Source organism: Misgurnus anguillicaudatus, unplaced genomic scaffold (assembly GCF_027580225.2).
Source record: "Misgurnus anguillicaudatus unplaced genomic scaffold, ASM2758022v2 HiC_scaffold_31, whole genome shotgun sequence".
NCBI classification, from domain to species: Eukaryota; Metazoa; Chordata; class Actinopteri; order Cypriniformes; family Cobitidae; genus Misgurnus; species Misgurnus anguillicaudatus.
This window is the reverse complement of record NW_027395281.1, coordinates 176980-193596: the sequence shown is the minus strand read 5'-3', so window position 1 is coordinate 193596 and position 16617 is coordinate 176980. Positions and strand designations below refer to the sequence as shown.

The following is a 16617-nucleotide window of genomic DNA, read 5'->3' as shown; positions in this document are numbered from 1 at the left end:
AATCTTATGCATGCATTGAAATGTAAAGACAGTGTTGTAAATAATCTGACATCACTAATATGTTATTAATATTATTATGACTTCAGAGGTTAAATATAACGTGACTGCTGGTTGTTAGCATATCTCACTCTTGTGTGGTCAACCTCATCTGTGCAATGATCATGGTTGGTGTGTCACGAAACAAGTGTTTATGATCATACAAGTTTTAAGTGTCATGCATGTTAGTAGAGACGTTTTCTTGAGACAAAGCACATGCGCTTACATTTGTTTTTTGTTTTTTAGTTGTTTGATGTGTTTTAAAGCAGTTTGAACTGAAACAAATAAATAAACATTTTAAATATGCAAAAAAGTTATCTTTAGACACGCACTGATATATTTTAAGGTATGACAAAGCAAGTTGTTTTCAGTCAAGAACACCACCCCTTAATGTAGTAAATAAAACTGTGGCAAATAGTGATCAATTTCATATGTTGCTATTTTTGTTTCATTTAGTTTGATGGGTTAGTCCTCAATGTCTATGGGTGAAGTATCAAATAACAAATCTTCAAACGCTAAGCAGCTAGAAATGATCGTAAACAACAAAGTAAGCTCACCAGAATTTAAATTGCAGCTGACTTGACCACATAAACAGTAATGCTCCAGCGTGTGACAGTGTAGTAAGTCCTCATCACTAACTTTCTGGTACAATAAAGATTGATCTTACTGGTTTATGTGTTTGTCTTTGATGGAAAGTTGTTTCTGCGTAAGTGATTTCCTCTTCACCGGTCAGAACTGTTTTAACAACACAGACACATTACAAACCAAAACTCTCATCTTGATCTGTTAACAAGAAGTATTGTTTAGTATTTTTAGATTATTAACATTTACTCTGTTTCTGTGTGTTTCTGTGTTTTCTGTAGATCCAGAAGATCAGAACTGAAGCGACAATCATCAGACATCCAACAACAACACAACAGATCAGAATGAAGGTGAGAGCTGTAATGAATAATAACAAACTTTACTGTAAATTAATCTGGTGGAGTGATCTGATATCAGCTCAATGAACAAGCACTAATAATCACACCTGTTATACATGAACACGTCTGACAGAGATGAGTGATGTTGAGATGTTGGGTTTGGTTTGTGATGATGTAATCTCCAGTCTGTCTCTGAATCTCCCATCAAGAATATAATCATAAATTGAGATCTTAGCCGCTGTATTGATTTGAGCTGTAAGAATCTTGTGAGGACCAAACCTCCAGTGTATCAGATCATCTGTCTGTATTTCAGTAATATCAGTGTGTAGAGTAAGAGAATCTCCCTCCATCACTGACACTGACTTCACTTCATCTCCATTAACACCAAACAAACCTGAAACACACAAACAATTTGTCACAGATGAAAGATCTTAAACAATTGGAAACTTAGGAAATTAAAATGAATACTGCTTTTAAAATTGAAATACTTTAAATAATAAAACATGTTTATAACTTACCAGTCAGACCACAAAAGCACAAACAGAGATAAACACACATGAGAAACATTTTCTTCAACAATTCAGGGGTCTGATGGAGTCACTCGAGTGATGCTATCACCAAATACATGCTCATATTTTATGAGTTAAGAGTCTGGCAGGACCATGCACATACAGCTGGATATTGAACTTAAACGTATTTATTTATTTGCATTTTTATGTGTGAATTATAAAATTGATTTCTCATTTTATTTTAAAGCGGCTTTATTAAACACATGTTTATTTTAAATGCATTTTCTGTTATAACACAATACTAACACATCAAATCAGCAATTTTAAAATTATAGTAATATTCAAAGATTTATTGACAGAGGAAAAACAATTAAAGATGCAGAAAAGAGTGCTTATATAATTATGTATGATATATGTTTCATTACTAATAAAACAACACCAAATGTAGTCTGATGATCTTTTCTTCTGTTCAACTCGATCTGACATCATAAACCAAAATGGCAACCGCAGCCACGCCCACCAGAGCAGAGAAAACCCATCGGATCACAACTTCAGAATCATGACAACAGCAAACACAGTCTAAGGAAAACAACACCAAACATAAGAGTATATTTCAACAAGACGTCTTTAACCATACACATTATTAAAGATAAACTCAAGTAATTTCTAAGCAGAACTGCAGTCGTATCTGAACACGTCTGACAGAGTTGAGTGATGTTGAGATGTTGAGTTTGGTTTGTGATGGTATTGTTGAGTACACATCTGTATGTGTTTGTATCCTGATATTCAACCTCCAGAGGTAGAGAGAGTCTGATGTTGAGATCAGACACACTGATGATGGACAATAAACTGTTTCCTTTATACCAGGACAGACTCGCATCTCTCACATTCAACACTGAACACAATAATGAACAGTTTGAGATTGATGATGATGAAGAACATTGAGATAAGTTACCGGTGATGACAGGAATGGGCAGATGAGCTGAATAACATGCAAAAATAAACAGAAATAAGAATCAAAGCAAATATTATCAATATTAGTTAAGAGGTCTGATCTATTGACAATGTTTAATGTCTTCAGTTATATGAATTCATAAATAAAATGGAATTAAACTTTAAGGATTGTTTTAAGGTTGAGAAAGATATTTAAAAAACAGTCTAAAAGAAATGAGGTGCATAAAAGTATTTATATTCAATCCCAATCATAAAATTAGTTTTCACTGCTAAGATATTTTGGTTCATATGTCACAAAAAATACTTTACTTACCATAGACAGTAACATTAAATCTGTATGAGATCTCTTTAGCACTATCGATGGTTATATTATAAAGTCCAGTGTGTTGAGTTGTGATGTTTGTGATGGTGAGATCTCCAGTCTGATTATTCACCTGCAGTCTGTCTATGAATCTCCCATCAAGAACATCATCATATATTGTTGTGGAGTTGGCCTCTATATTGATTCTAGCTATACGAGTTTCATTAAACCACCACTCTATCAGATCATCTCTCTTTATTTTAATAATATCAGTGTTAAAAGTAACAGACTCTCCCTCCATCACTGACTTCACTTCATCACCAAACACACCTACAGACACAAACAAATTCACACAGATTAAATATCTCCAGTCAATTTAAATTTAATATTTATTTATTTATTTATCTATTTCATGGTTAAAGGGCAGTTTGAAAAGGGCAATCTGTATTTCATTATACAAATATGTATTTCATTACATATTTAGAATCAGTCACAATAACTATTTACATTTTAATTATATTTTTACTTTTGCATTACATATTCAGTATCAGTATCAGTCACAGTAACTATTTACATTTTAATTATATTTATTCGCTATATTCCCACTCTATATTCCTTCTTTTCTTGAAGTCTTCAACTATAATAGCCGCGCTAAAAACTTCCACCAACTTCTGAGTAGTTTTCTGTTCCGCATTCCCACTGTCTAATAACGGATGTAACAACGATCAAATTTTTTTTTTAAATAATTTCACACCCCACATTTAGGGGGGCCACAAGGTGCTAGCTGTTTTTCACAGGGGCACTGGCCCCCACTAGCCCCTCCCTAGAACCGTCACTGGTTACCAATGAGATTTGCATTTCTACCTATGCAAATTATAATTTACAAATTTTGTAATGTTTAATTTACAGATTAAAAAACAATTTCTTAGATTAATGCATTCATTTAATTTACTTACAAACAATATTTTTCATTAGAAAAGCTGAAGAGCAGTCAAACACTGTTTTAGCTTAAGTTTTTTTTATGTTTCAGTTATTATTTAGCTAAATTTATACCACGGGTCTGTTGAATGATATTTATTCTGATTGGTTAAGAAATGTTTCACGTTGGTTTATTATTTATCTGTAAAACGCACACCTGACCTGTTAAATGTTACCCTTCGCATAGTGCCGGATTTCCATTATTCTAAATAATTCAACGGCCTGTCATAATTTATTTGTTACATAACTTTTGATGAGAAATGTATTAAATAAATTCTATAAAAAACAGATAACGTCCATACCACTGGACGATAGGCCTAAAGATAACTTTATTCACTTGCGAGGTGCAGTACTTGCAAATCATTTACCTGCAATGGCATTAACTACATATTTCTTTTAATAAAACATTTGTAATTGTTCACATGTCATTAAATGTGTACATATTCTGTGTACATATGTTTTTCTTGTTGCATTTACATAGCGGGTAAATCCAACAGATGTCCTCAACACACTGCTTTTCCGTAACTCTAAACAGCTAATCTAGCAGTTTGTGTAATCTAATATCTTAACTTTTGGCATAGTCAATGTAGTAAAATAAAAAAACATTAAATAGTAGTACATTTCTCAGCAACTTCATCAGCGCTGGATACCTGTGGTAATTTTATGTTATAGACCTCAGCAATGAGTTCGTCCACTGTGTTATCTGTCATTTCAAATCCGCGTGAACTTGAAGTGAAAATAGATTTGATTGTCTGTCACTGGTTTATCATTAATCAGCTGGGGAGAAAAATCGCTTGTTCTTTAAATCTTTATCATTATAGTTGTGGTGTGAACTCTGCTATTCTCTTTTATGTAAAACGATTTTTAAAACTATATTTTTATATAGTTATAGTTACAATGTGAACGGCCCTTCACAGATCATTATTATTTTGGATTAACTGCTATTAAATATGATATAAACTATGTTTATAACTCACCAGTTAGACAGCAGAAGCACAAAGAGAGATAAACAAACATGAGAAACATTTTCTTCATCAGTTGTTGTGTTGTTGTCTGCAGTGAATGAGATGAAGACGTCTCTGTGAGCTCTCTCTTACTCGTCTTGTGCTTCATACTTTCAGTTTCACACATATGTGTATTTTTCTCTCTGATGTTTCCACTGAACTTGTGTGACATCATCACATTGTGTTTGAAACAAACCTCACAGACTGTTGTTTGGACTTTATTATACATGTGTGTGTTTGATGAGCACACAATTACATTACACAATGTAGAGTCATTTTTATCTTTTGAAAAACAACTTGTATTCATAAATATCATTTCAAAGCAAACCTAACACGTTATCAGTGAAATGTTTTTGTCTTTAGGCTTCAGTAAGTGAGAGTAAAGTAACATATCATATGTTTTGTATTTATTTAATCAACTTTTACAATAAATGTTTCAAACGAAATCTAACTGTACAGTTTACTCTTGTGTGCCTACATGTTATTAAAACTTGAACATTAAGGGTAGCAAACGGTCAGACTGTCAGACCAACATTATATTTAAAAATTTGCCTGGGCTGGGTTTCCCGATAAGGATTGAACTTAGCACTTAAGAGCACTTTCTACGATCTACTTAACGAACATTCATTGTTCATTTACGTGCGTTTCCGAAAGATGCACGTAAAACGATCGCTCGCAGCTGGGTTTTAAGTGTTACTTGCGAGTCGCTATCCGTTTGTCAAGTGCTGAAATGTCACCAATAGAATGACTTTGTTGAATTTGTAGCAGAAGCTTGTTTAAATGATCTTTAGCCGATGTGCACTAATATTTTTAATATTATTATTCATAATTGTTCAATTACTTTTTAAATGTTTTAATAATTTGTGCATAACGAAATATTATTTTCTGTATTTAGTAAGGACTCGTCCCACTGTGCAATACTTTCTGCATTTTATATTATAGTTTAGATTATTATTATTATTCGCTTTTTATTATCTATGTTTATTATGGATTATTGCATTATACCGTAAATATTCATTTGGTTTCTTTAATTAGATGCCATTTCCCTTCAATTTATTTAGATGAATTATAGCAGCAATCAGGAACCATTTACTTTTACCAGAACACAAATAAACTTTTACAAACTTGTACCAAATACGTTTTCCTTCTTTATTAATTTATGTTTAGTTATTTAAATTTGATTTCTCATTTGAATTTTAAATATATTATATTATATATTTAATATAAAATAAACAAAGAAGAACCCAATAAATAAATATTACATTTAAAACATTACATTATCGTCATTGCAGGAGTGCAATTTGCTGGTTGACCTGCAGGTGACCTTGTAACTATGTTGTCTTACCATGCACTTATGAATTAACGATTACTCCAGAGCACGCGTAGATCTACAATGATTTTCAAGTGCAACTTAAGTTAGAAGCTTTTGGGAATTGGCCCGTAATTCTAAGATGATTCGTACGATCGTTTTTACGATCTACTTAGCCTTACGATGCTTTTGGGAAACCCGGCCCTGATCATTAATATGATCGGTGCATGATATACGTCACGACCAAACGTTAGCGATTGGTTATGGCAGATTCAGAGTGACTCTGGGCAGATCCAATAGTTTTAAACGTCAACAGAGGACCCTCCCTAACGGAAGTAACGCTTTGCAATGGAGCGTGGCCAGACTCTCTGTACAAATGAAATGAATGTACCAGAGTCTGGTGGGACCAGGCTACACAAAGAACACTTTATTAAACAAAAAACAGAAAGAAAAAACCCACGAGGGGGTTAACAGCATAAAACAAGATATAACTAAGACTAAACACTAAACTTAACTAGAGTGAGAACAGAGTGAACTTGACAAAAACAAACAATAAACTTTACCAATAACAAACAACTGACTATAGCACTCGTTAGGATACTCACAAGCAAGATACAAAACAAACATGTACTAAACAGCAAACACAAGGACTTTAAATAGGGACAAAATAATGGGGACAACAGGTGAACACAATTACAAGGAAGGGAGAGGGTAAAAAGTGACGAGACACAGGAAATACATGGTCTAGTATACACAATACAGACCACGCATTCCCCACACAAAACATTGTACTGTCAGAACCCTGCCATACTGGACTAAATATTAAAACAAGACAAGGTTCCGGCAGGATCCTGACAGCACCCCCCTTCAAGGAACACCACCTGGCGGCCCTCAAAAAGAGACACAAGACAAGACAGACTGCATACTGGACAAAAACCAAGAAAACATTATAAAGATTAACAGAGGCAAACAGGCAATAACAATAAATGGATTGGGGTGGGATAATAAAAATAACAAACAAGGGGGGGATAACAAAGTTCATAGAGGGGGGTCCAGGATGGGTGGGAAATGAGTCTTGGGTCCACATGGTGTGGCTGACGGTACATTCACATGGAGAGAAATCGTTAACGCTTGATGGAAGGCTTGTCTAAAGCGTGGCCAACAGCCAATCACCTTGGCCGCAACACATGCTCCGGTCTTCCATAAACATAATTGGGTGTCTCTGTGCAGGTTATGAGCATAAGGCGATCCGATTGGCTGACGCACACGTTGCGGCTTGAAAAGTTAAGAAATGTTCAACTTCTGCCACGAGCGACTGCAGTGACGCAGTGCTGACGGATCCACAATTCAGTTCGGCAACGCTTGACGTCACCCATCAAAAGTGAATGGGAAGCATTAACGCTTATGCCCCGTGTGAATGTACCATGAGGGCTTGGTCCGTGTAGGCCGGGGAAGCTTGATGGGGTTCTTGGGGGGAGCAACATAGGGTGGTAAGACAGAAGGGAACAGGGCAGGGTTTGAGAGTTGAAGGGAATCAGAAAATGGGAAAGGTGAGGGTGAGCCGGAAACACAGGGTGGTCCGGAGCACTTTGAGACAGGAGATGAGCAGCTGGATGGCAGTGAGATTGTGGCTGAGGACCAGGGGGAAGGGCAGGGTGATGAGGGTGTGATTGACAGCGAAGACGAGAAAGGGACCTTGACAGAAGGCGCTGTGGTGGGCAGCAGAGGCTGCAGCTGGCTGGAGAGCCGAGGCAGGGGAGGTCGCAGCTGGCTGGAGAGCCGAGACGGGGGAGGCTGCAGCTGGCTGGAGAGCCGAGACAGGGGGTTATGTAACTGGCAGTGACACAGACGCTCCCTTTTTCCACTTCTTCTTGCAGAAGAGACAATGCAGAGAGAGAGGCAGTAGAGATGGGCACTGTGGAGGAAGCGACAGGCTCCGTGGAGGATCCTTCGAAAGTCGACTCCCATCGCGTTTGAACAGAGTCATCAGGGGCTGAGACGGAGAGCGCCGATTCCTCCTGCATAAACACTTCGACGACAAGTCCCTCTGGAATGGAAGGCAGTGGGCTGACCTTGGCCTGGGGGGATGCCCTCTTATCCAGGGACTGTTGCAGTTGAGCGAGGCATTCCACCATCTCCCAATAGGGCAGGGAAACCAGGCACTCTCGTTCCGGAACCGGCGGAGGATTGTTGATGCCGGCCACCAGGTTTTCACTGGCCAGAAAGTCGGGATAGCTCCCCTTACTCTTCTGAACGGCCAAGGCGTAATCATTGAGGGAGAGTTGCCCCTGGGATGGAAATGGGCTGTTGCCCGCAAGGGTCTGGAAGGTGATAGACCTCCACCATTCGGGATCCTGCTCACGCCGCATGATGGGACAGTCAGCTGGGCTCAGGTATGACACATTCGTTCTGTGAGGAATTTGGCAGATGAACCTGTTGATGGCTCACAGAGAATACTTTATTAAACAAAAAAACAGAAAAAGAAAAAACCCACGAGGGGGTAAACAGCATAAAACAAGATATAACTAAGACTGAACACTAAACTTGACTAGACTGAGGACAGAGCGACTATTGCATGCTAAATGTGATGACATCACTGCCTGCGACCTGATAATTCTCCAAGTCTTATGTAAACAAAGTTGTCTGCATAGCCTGTTTATTAATTTGCATGTAAATGCTTGAAAACAGTTTTCTACAATAAGCAGATTTTTTATTTTTGAGTTTTCCGCATATTCTGTGCATGTAAACGCACCCATTGTGAATTGTAGGTTATTCTGGTGATGAAGAAAAGAGAGATTAATAAGTTAAATATGGCTAAATAAAAATAATGAGAAATGAATAAAATAAATCCAGCCACAATCTTATATGTCTAACATATCAAGATTTTTAAAATAAGATACTCACAAGGGAGATATTTTTTGCAAGTACATACAAATGAGGAAAAAATAATTTTCTTTCTTTCCAATAATTTATAGAAGGGGTGGGAAATTCTGGTCCAGGAGGGCCACTGTCCTGCAGAGTTTAGTTCCAATCCTAATTAAACACACCTGAAAAATTAAATCAGAGTCTTCAGGGTTACTTGAAATAAAATGCAGATGTGTTTTATTAGGGTTGAAACTAAACTCTGCAGGACAGTGGCCCTCCAGGACCAGGATTCCCCACCCCTACCAAATTTCTGACTATAATCTATACATACACTTAAGACATAAACAAATGTTTTTATTATAAAAAGAATACTGTGGAGATTTTGTTTATATGTGCCCAGTCAATAACAGAAAGATTTTATGTTCGCTTGTTTTTTTGAAAAGCGTCACTCTCGTATGTGCACTATTGAGGGCACTTAAACGCCCGCCACCATAGATGGTAAAAAAAATATGGACGTAGTGTCCGTGACGTCACCCATTGGTTTGTGTAGATCATTTTCAAAGCTTAAAGTAGGCTTTGCCTGCCGTCGCCAACTTGGCCATGCGTCACCGCGAATCACTCGCGGAAAACCAAAAATGGGGAAAGAGGCGGGACATGGGTAAAGCTGAGGTGGCTGGTTGCTGAAACCATGCCCGCCTAGGTCAATTCTAGTGACAGCAGTGGCCGTTCATCCCTCACTCAAGTGGCCACGCCCTTAATTATGCAGAAGTTTAAGGCTTAATATAATTTAAACGGATGAGTTACAAAAAATTCACCCCCTCACAGATGTCATGAAGGGCAAAATTAGCTATACAGACCAAAAACACTTTTTGTACCAGGCTGTAAACATATTATTTTCTACTGTAAAGTTGGGCATTTTTAACATCTAAACCAGGGCTCGAAATTGCGACCATTTTGGTCGCATATGCGACCGAAATTTAATCTGTGCGACCTTAAAATATATTTGGGAGCATTTGTGCGATTGCCCATTTTGTTGTGACGCGAGTTGATTGTGATCCTGCGTGCTGGCGCTGTCCCAGGTTCAGTGTTCTCTCCAACGATACATAACCAATCAAATTTCACCATTAAGTTCTTGCGTTTAATGAAGACCGCAGATTGGCTAATATGAGCGTCAGTCATTCCTTGTTTCAGTGAAGCGCGGAAATGTGAAAAGACGAACGCGTCGCGAGCATGACGAGAGCGAGACGATTACAGCCAAGGTTATTACTGTTTCTTTGACGACGATCGGGATTCAAATGTAACTCCACCACCGGAAAATACGAGTTGACGTTAAACCTTTCAGAGAGAGTGGCTTAAAGATTTCGAGTGTCTATGAAAATGTAACTGTTTACTGTAAATCCTGTAAAACGGTGTTAATGGCGGAATCAAAACATTTTAAGCGCCAGACGTACCTTGCTTAAACATGGCGAAAGTGCCAAAAACACAAGACGTGTCATGACAAATGTGTTTATTATTGATGGAGACACCGACCTGTCTGTCAAAGTGTGTTTGATGGTGTATGTGCGCATGCGCTGGTGAATGGACATTCGACAAACATCCTTGTGGTCCATGTTGCTGTGGAATACGACAATGCTGATGGTATGTTTTTTTGTATTTTTTAAAACATTGCCTATTTAGTAGTAAAAGCATCCTGGTAATGCAGTTATCAATACCAATATATATTAGCCTTCTATATTAGGGTCACTTTTGTAATGTCACAATTAATCAGTGTTTTACGTGTTTGCTAGATTTTCTATGTAATCTTAATCATGTTACCTGTAATTGTTAAATTATTATTGCTGCTATACTATTTCAACAGCATTTGGGTATTAATTTAGGAATTTATGCAGCAAAAAATAAAATAAAATAAAATAGAAGACCAACTTTTAAATGCTGGCCATAGGACGTGTAAAGCCCGGTGGTGGTGTTTTATTTTTAATAAAATAAATCTATTAACATTTACATTGTAGTTGTGGTACTTTTTAATTTTTGGATGGATGCGCCTAAATTTTTGCTGGTGCTCCTAACTCTTTAAAGTTGGGAGCACCAGTGCTACCAAATAAAAAAGTTAATTTTGAGCCCTGATCTAAACAAAACAGGAAATGCCACCAGGTAAATACCCATGATAGTCATGTGACCAAACCACCTGGAAACATCCGTGCAAAATACAAAATAAAAGACCCAGGTTTTCTGCACCTACATTCCAGCCCCTGATTATTACACTATAAACCTGTAATAATCACAGACACGAGAATAAGAACAACAATATTAACATACATTACATAATTAATTGTTGTACATGATTTTCCTTTTCTTTTTTTTACAAAATGCTTAAGGAAATGTGAAAAACGTATGTGTGTGAAAATGTCCAGATCATTTCAAATGTTCATTTAGTTTATCCTTGTAGCCGAGTAAAGTTAATGTAAAGGTCCAGTCTAAGTAAGTAAAGTCAGTAATTCAATCAAGTCAAAGTCAAAAAGTCAAAAAAGTCAAAAGGTCAAAAGGTCAAGTAAAAGGGATCAGTTGAGAGCTCTCAAAAGTCAGTAACAGTCAATCTTTAAATCCCTCGGCTTCAAGAAGAAGACAAATCTTTGTGATTGGCCTAGTCAAGCAGGTACTCTTAGTCTTGAACTTGCCGTGTGAATCCTTTCTTGTCATTTATCGTATGAACAATTTTGCCCATGATCCAGGAACTTCTAGGAGCGTTTTCATCCACTATCAGTACAACATCTCCCAGCTGATAGTTCCGTGTCTTGGCCATCCACTTTTGGCGTTCTTGTAGTAGAGGTAGATATTCACCAATCCATCTTTTCCAAAATTGGTCGGCCAAATACTGAATTTGACGCCATCTTCGACGGGCATATAAATCTTCCTTTTCAAACAATCCAGGTGGTAGTGTAAACTTTGGTTTTAGAAGCAGGAGATGATTAGGTGTTAAAGCTTCCAAGTCGTTAGGATCCAAAGATGATCTGGTTATGGGCCGGTTGTTAAGTATGGACTCCACTTCGCAAAGGAAAGTATGAAGACCTTCTTCATTCAAACTTTGACCTCGAAGGATGGAGTTCAGTATTTTCTTTACTGATCTGATGAGCCTTTCCCAGATCCCTCCGTGGTGTGAGCCGGCAGGAGGATTGAAAGTCCATTTAATCTTCTTCTGTAGAAGAACATTAGTCCCTTTCACACATACAGTCTTTACTGGTAATTTACTGGTAAATTTCCGTTAACATGTCATGTGTGAACAGAACCTTTCCGGTAAATCAGTGCTCCCAATTTACCAGTAAGACAGGTTGTAAGATTATCAGTAATTTACCGGTAAGCGCTTTGTGTGAACGAAAATTATAGGATTAACGGCATTTAGAACGGACGACGTCAGACCGTGCTGACAGCTTCAGGCCAATCATAGCGTTTTAATACAGATGACGCGTTTACCCCCGCAGTGTTTACTGACGTTTCCACACACACATGCTGCTTGAAAGTTGAGCACACCTGAAGTTTACGTCCACATTTCTTCACCAAAGTTGTTTAAAACAGCTTACCGCCGAATTGCCGACGTCCTTAGCACGCCCTCTGTGAAGCCTAAAGTGCAAACAGTACTGTTGTTAAAAACGCATTTTTGGTTTGACGTCGTCTCATTCAATGTTGTTTGGTCATGAGCAACTTCGCGACTGTTTACCACAGACATGAAAACAACAAAATACGGACCGTGGTTATGAACGACGTGGATTGTTTACAAATACAACACTGAGCTCGCCGCGTGCTACAGGTACTTCCGCTTTCTCAACGAATTTACCGGTATTTTGATACTGATGTGTGAATGATGTCTTACTGGTAAAATAACGGAACGCCACTGCACTCTAAAAAAAATCCGTAAAAAAACGGACAAAGTACTGTGTAAATATGAAGGAATTTTCCGTATTTATGTTTTACAGGCATTTATCTGTTTTTTTTTAATAACATGTTGCATTAGGGGTGCAGCAACAACTGCTGCAATCTTTCACTTTTGCTTCTCTATCCCCATCTCTGTTTGAAACCTAAAATTACAACTTGCTTGCAGAGTTATTTTCTAACATGGATGATGTTTAACTTCTAAACAAATGCTGTCAGAACAAGATACAAGTGTTAAACTATTCCAGCATTGACACAAGTGATTTAGTAGACAAATCTTCTTTCTGATGTGACGTGTAAGTCAAATGGATATTTACCACAACATTTATCACATTAAATCTCCAGTTTGTGTTTCTTTTAGATTCATTTGAAGTCACCACTATGGTGATTAGTGTTCCCTTTAGTTAGGCTTTTGTCCCTTTACCTTCACATAATTGACTCTGCTCTTAGAGCATTGCAACAGTGTTTTTTGCTTGTAGCAATTACAACTTGTTTGTTGCTTGAGGAAGGAGAATTGTCTATGTTGTCATCTAAGTTTGCTTTTTTATGTTATGCTGCCTAACATTTAAATATGAAATGATAAAATAAGAATAATGAACTAAAATGTATAAGAGTGACACACTATGCTGATCTGAAAATGCACTGTATTGAATAAGATTGCTGCAAAAGTGTCAGCTGTGGTTTTTGCTTCAGAGATATCAACACTTTGGATACAAATCTCAACAATGGTGAGAGTAAATGTTAAGAAAGAGTTTTCTACAATCCTGGTACCCAGCATGCATTGCGGCATGAAGCTTTGTTGTTGTTTGTCACCATTGTTGCGTTTCATAGGCAGATTGAAGTGTCCTAAAGGTTACGGAAAATGTTCTGTAAATCTACGGACAGTGTTCTATAAATCTACAGAATGTTCCGTTTTTGAATAAACGGAAATGTCTGTAACATAACGGAAAAGGTACCGGTAATTTTCTGCCAGGACATTATCCGTTTTTTTATGGATTATTTTTTTTAGAGTGTATTTATGTATTTATTGGTAAATTCATTCTGGTAAATTCATGGTAATTTACCAGAATTACTGTGTGAAAGAGGCTATTGTTTATCTGTTTGTGGTTCCAACTTTGTATTGCCTCTTTTAATTCACGATCAGCCCCGACAAAGTTCGTTCCATTATCCGAACGAATTTCAGCAACTTGTCCTCTTCGAGCTATAAAACGTCTGAGTGCGTGAATGAATGAGTCGGTGTCCAGTGATGCTACCATTTCAATGTGAACTGCTCTGATGGTCAAGCAAGTGAAGATGACTCCGTAGCGCTTTAGAGTGGTTCTTCCTCGCTTTATTTCAAAAGGACCAAAACAATCCAATCCAACATAGGTAAAGGGTGGTTTGTCTGGTGAGACTCGATCAGGAGGCAAATCAGCCATCTGTTGATGACCTGCAATTGCGTTGAACCTTTTACACACTACACATTTGGACAGAAGCGTTCTTATGGCTACGCTAGCTCCAAGGATCCAATATCGCTGTCGAAGAGTCGCCAACATGAAGTTCCGTCCACCATGTCCTACTTCTTCATGAATTTTTCGCAGGATTAGGTTAGAAATGTGTAAGTCTTTTGCCAGTATAATTGGGTGTTTAGAGTGTTCAGGAATCAATGCATTATCAAGGCGTCCACCAACCTTGATGATATCAGACTGAAGTATTGGATTAAGACTGTAGAGGGGACTATTTTGCTTGACTACTCCACACGTACGTAGACTCTTTAGTTCCTCTGGAAACCTCTTTCTCTGAGAAAGTCGGATGATTTCCATTTCGGCCATTTCCAATTCTTCCAACGAAAGTAAGTCCTTACGAACTGCGGGTTCAAACTTCTGCATTTCCTGATTAACAATCATCTCTTGTTCATGTAGGTCTTTATCAGAGCAGATAAGCTCAGCCTGCAGTTGTTCCCTTTTCTTGCTTCGTTACAACAAGATGTGCTTTAAACGAAGGATCCAAGCTACGGCTTTCTTTAGTCGAATCCAAGAGGAGAAGTAAACAAAGAGACGTGATACGGAGTCAGAATTTTCGTTGACTTCAGTTACGTTTACCAAAACACTCCTTTTAATCTCAGGATCGTGAGACAATATTCCGTCCTTATGGATGGGGTCCACTGGCCACTCCTCTTGTGGCTGAACGAGAAATTTAGGACCAGAAATCCACATCTCATTCTTCAAAAATGAATCGACCTTCGCTCCTCTAGATGCCAAATCTGCTGGGTTGTTTGATGAATTCACATACCTCCATTGTGTTACATCAGAGACCTTCAGGATTTCGGACACTCTATTAGCCACAAAGCACTTAAATCTTGAGGTCCTATTTCGAAGATATTTAAGTACTGAAGTGCTGTCAGTCCAAAAAATAGAGTTCTGAAAGGGCATCTTGAGCTCTTTTGTCCAGATCTTGTCGATACGGCTTGCAAGAGTGGCAGCTGTAAGTTCCAGGCGAGGGATTGTGATGGATCTTAATGGTGTAATTCTTGCCTTACTTACCAGCAGCGTAGAATATGCCAGTTGTTGGTCATTATAGAGCAGCAGATAGGATACCACACCATATCCTTGCTCGCTTGCATCTGAAAAATGATGCATTTGAGCAGAAATAACTTCTCCAAACCCATCAGGCTTCAGACATCTTCTGACCTTAAAACTCTCCAAGTGATGCAGATCATCCAGCCAGTTCATCCAACGCTGAACATACACTGAATGAATATCATTGTCCCATCCAATTCCTTCTCTACATAAATCTTGCAGTATCCTTTTGGCAGACAGGATCACAGGTGACAAGAACCCCAGAGGATCGTAGATCGAACTAACCACTGAGAGAATCCCTCTCCTGGTAAGAGGCCTATCATTCACTACCACTTTAAATTGAAAGGCATCCGATTGAGCACACCATTGCACTCCCAAAGCTCTTTCCAGTGGCAAAGTGTAACGATCCAGATCCAAATCTTTTACCTTTTTCTCTCTGTCTCCCTCAGGCACAGCACCCAATACAGCACGGCTGTTGCTCGTCCATTTTGTCAAACGAAACCCACCTTTAGCACACATACTAGTAAGATCCTTGTACAGCTGCACAGCATCTGATTCAGAAGGTACAGAAACAAGGCAGTCATCCACATAGAAATTGTTGAAAACAACATCCGTTGTCTTGGGGTCAAATAGATCCTTTTGATCCATTGCGCATTTCCTCAATGCAAAACTCGAGCAACTTGGTGACGAGGTAGCCCCAAATAAATGAACCACCATTCTGTACTCCTCTAGACTGCTGTTTACATTACCTTCTGGCCACCACAGGAATCTCAAGAGATCACAGTCGTCTGGGTGAACTCTGACTTGGTGGAACATAGCTTTGATGTCGGCCATCAGGGCAACAGATTCCAGTCTAAACCGTGCAAGTACACTCACCAAAGAACTGGTCAAGTCTGGACCTTGTAGAAGCTTGCTATTCAGTGATGTACCCTGATAAGAAGCTGCACAATCGAACACAACCCGGATCTTATGTTTTTTGAGATTGTATACACCATGATGGGGTAAATGCCACAGACGTCCATCACGTCTCTCCAGTTCGGCCGCAGGTACCTTTTCTGCATAACCCTTATGTATCACATCCTCCATAAAGGTGTTGTAATCTGCATGAAAGGAAGGGTTCACTTTAAACTTCTTTTGAAGAGTTAAAGCACGTTGTTCAGCGATTTTCCTATTCATAGGCATAACTACATTGGCATCTCTGAATGGTAGACCGATGTAATAATGACCATTCTTCAGTCTTGCTGAATTGGACACAAAAT

The 16617-nt window shown here is 38.3% G+C and overlaps 1 long non-coding RNA gene across 1 annotated transcript; it reads right to left on the bottom strand.

The window, feature by feature from the left end:
- Positions 1–599: 599 nt before the first annotated feature.
- On the bottom strand, positions 600–1210 carry LOC129452975 (uncharacterized). Its single transcript, XR_012368541.1, has 3 exons — positions 1064–1210; positions 868–975; positions 600–771 (listed from the first exon to the last, which is right to left on the bottom strand). It is a non-coding gene; the product is annotated as an uncharacterized lncRNA (long non-coding RNA).
- Between the last annotated feature and the right edge of the window lie 15407 nt (positions 1211–16617).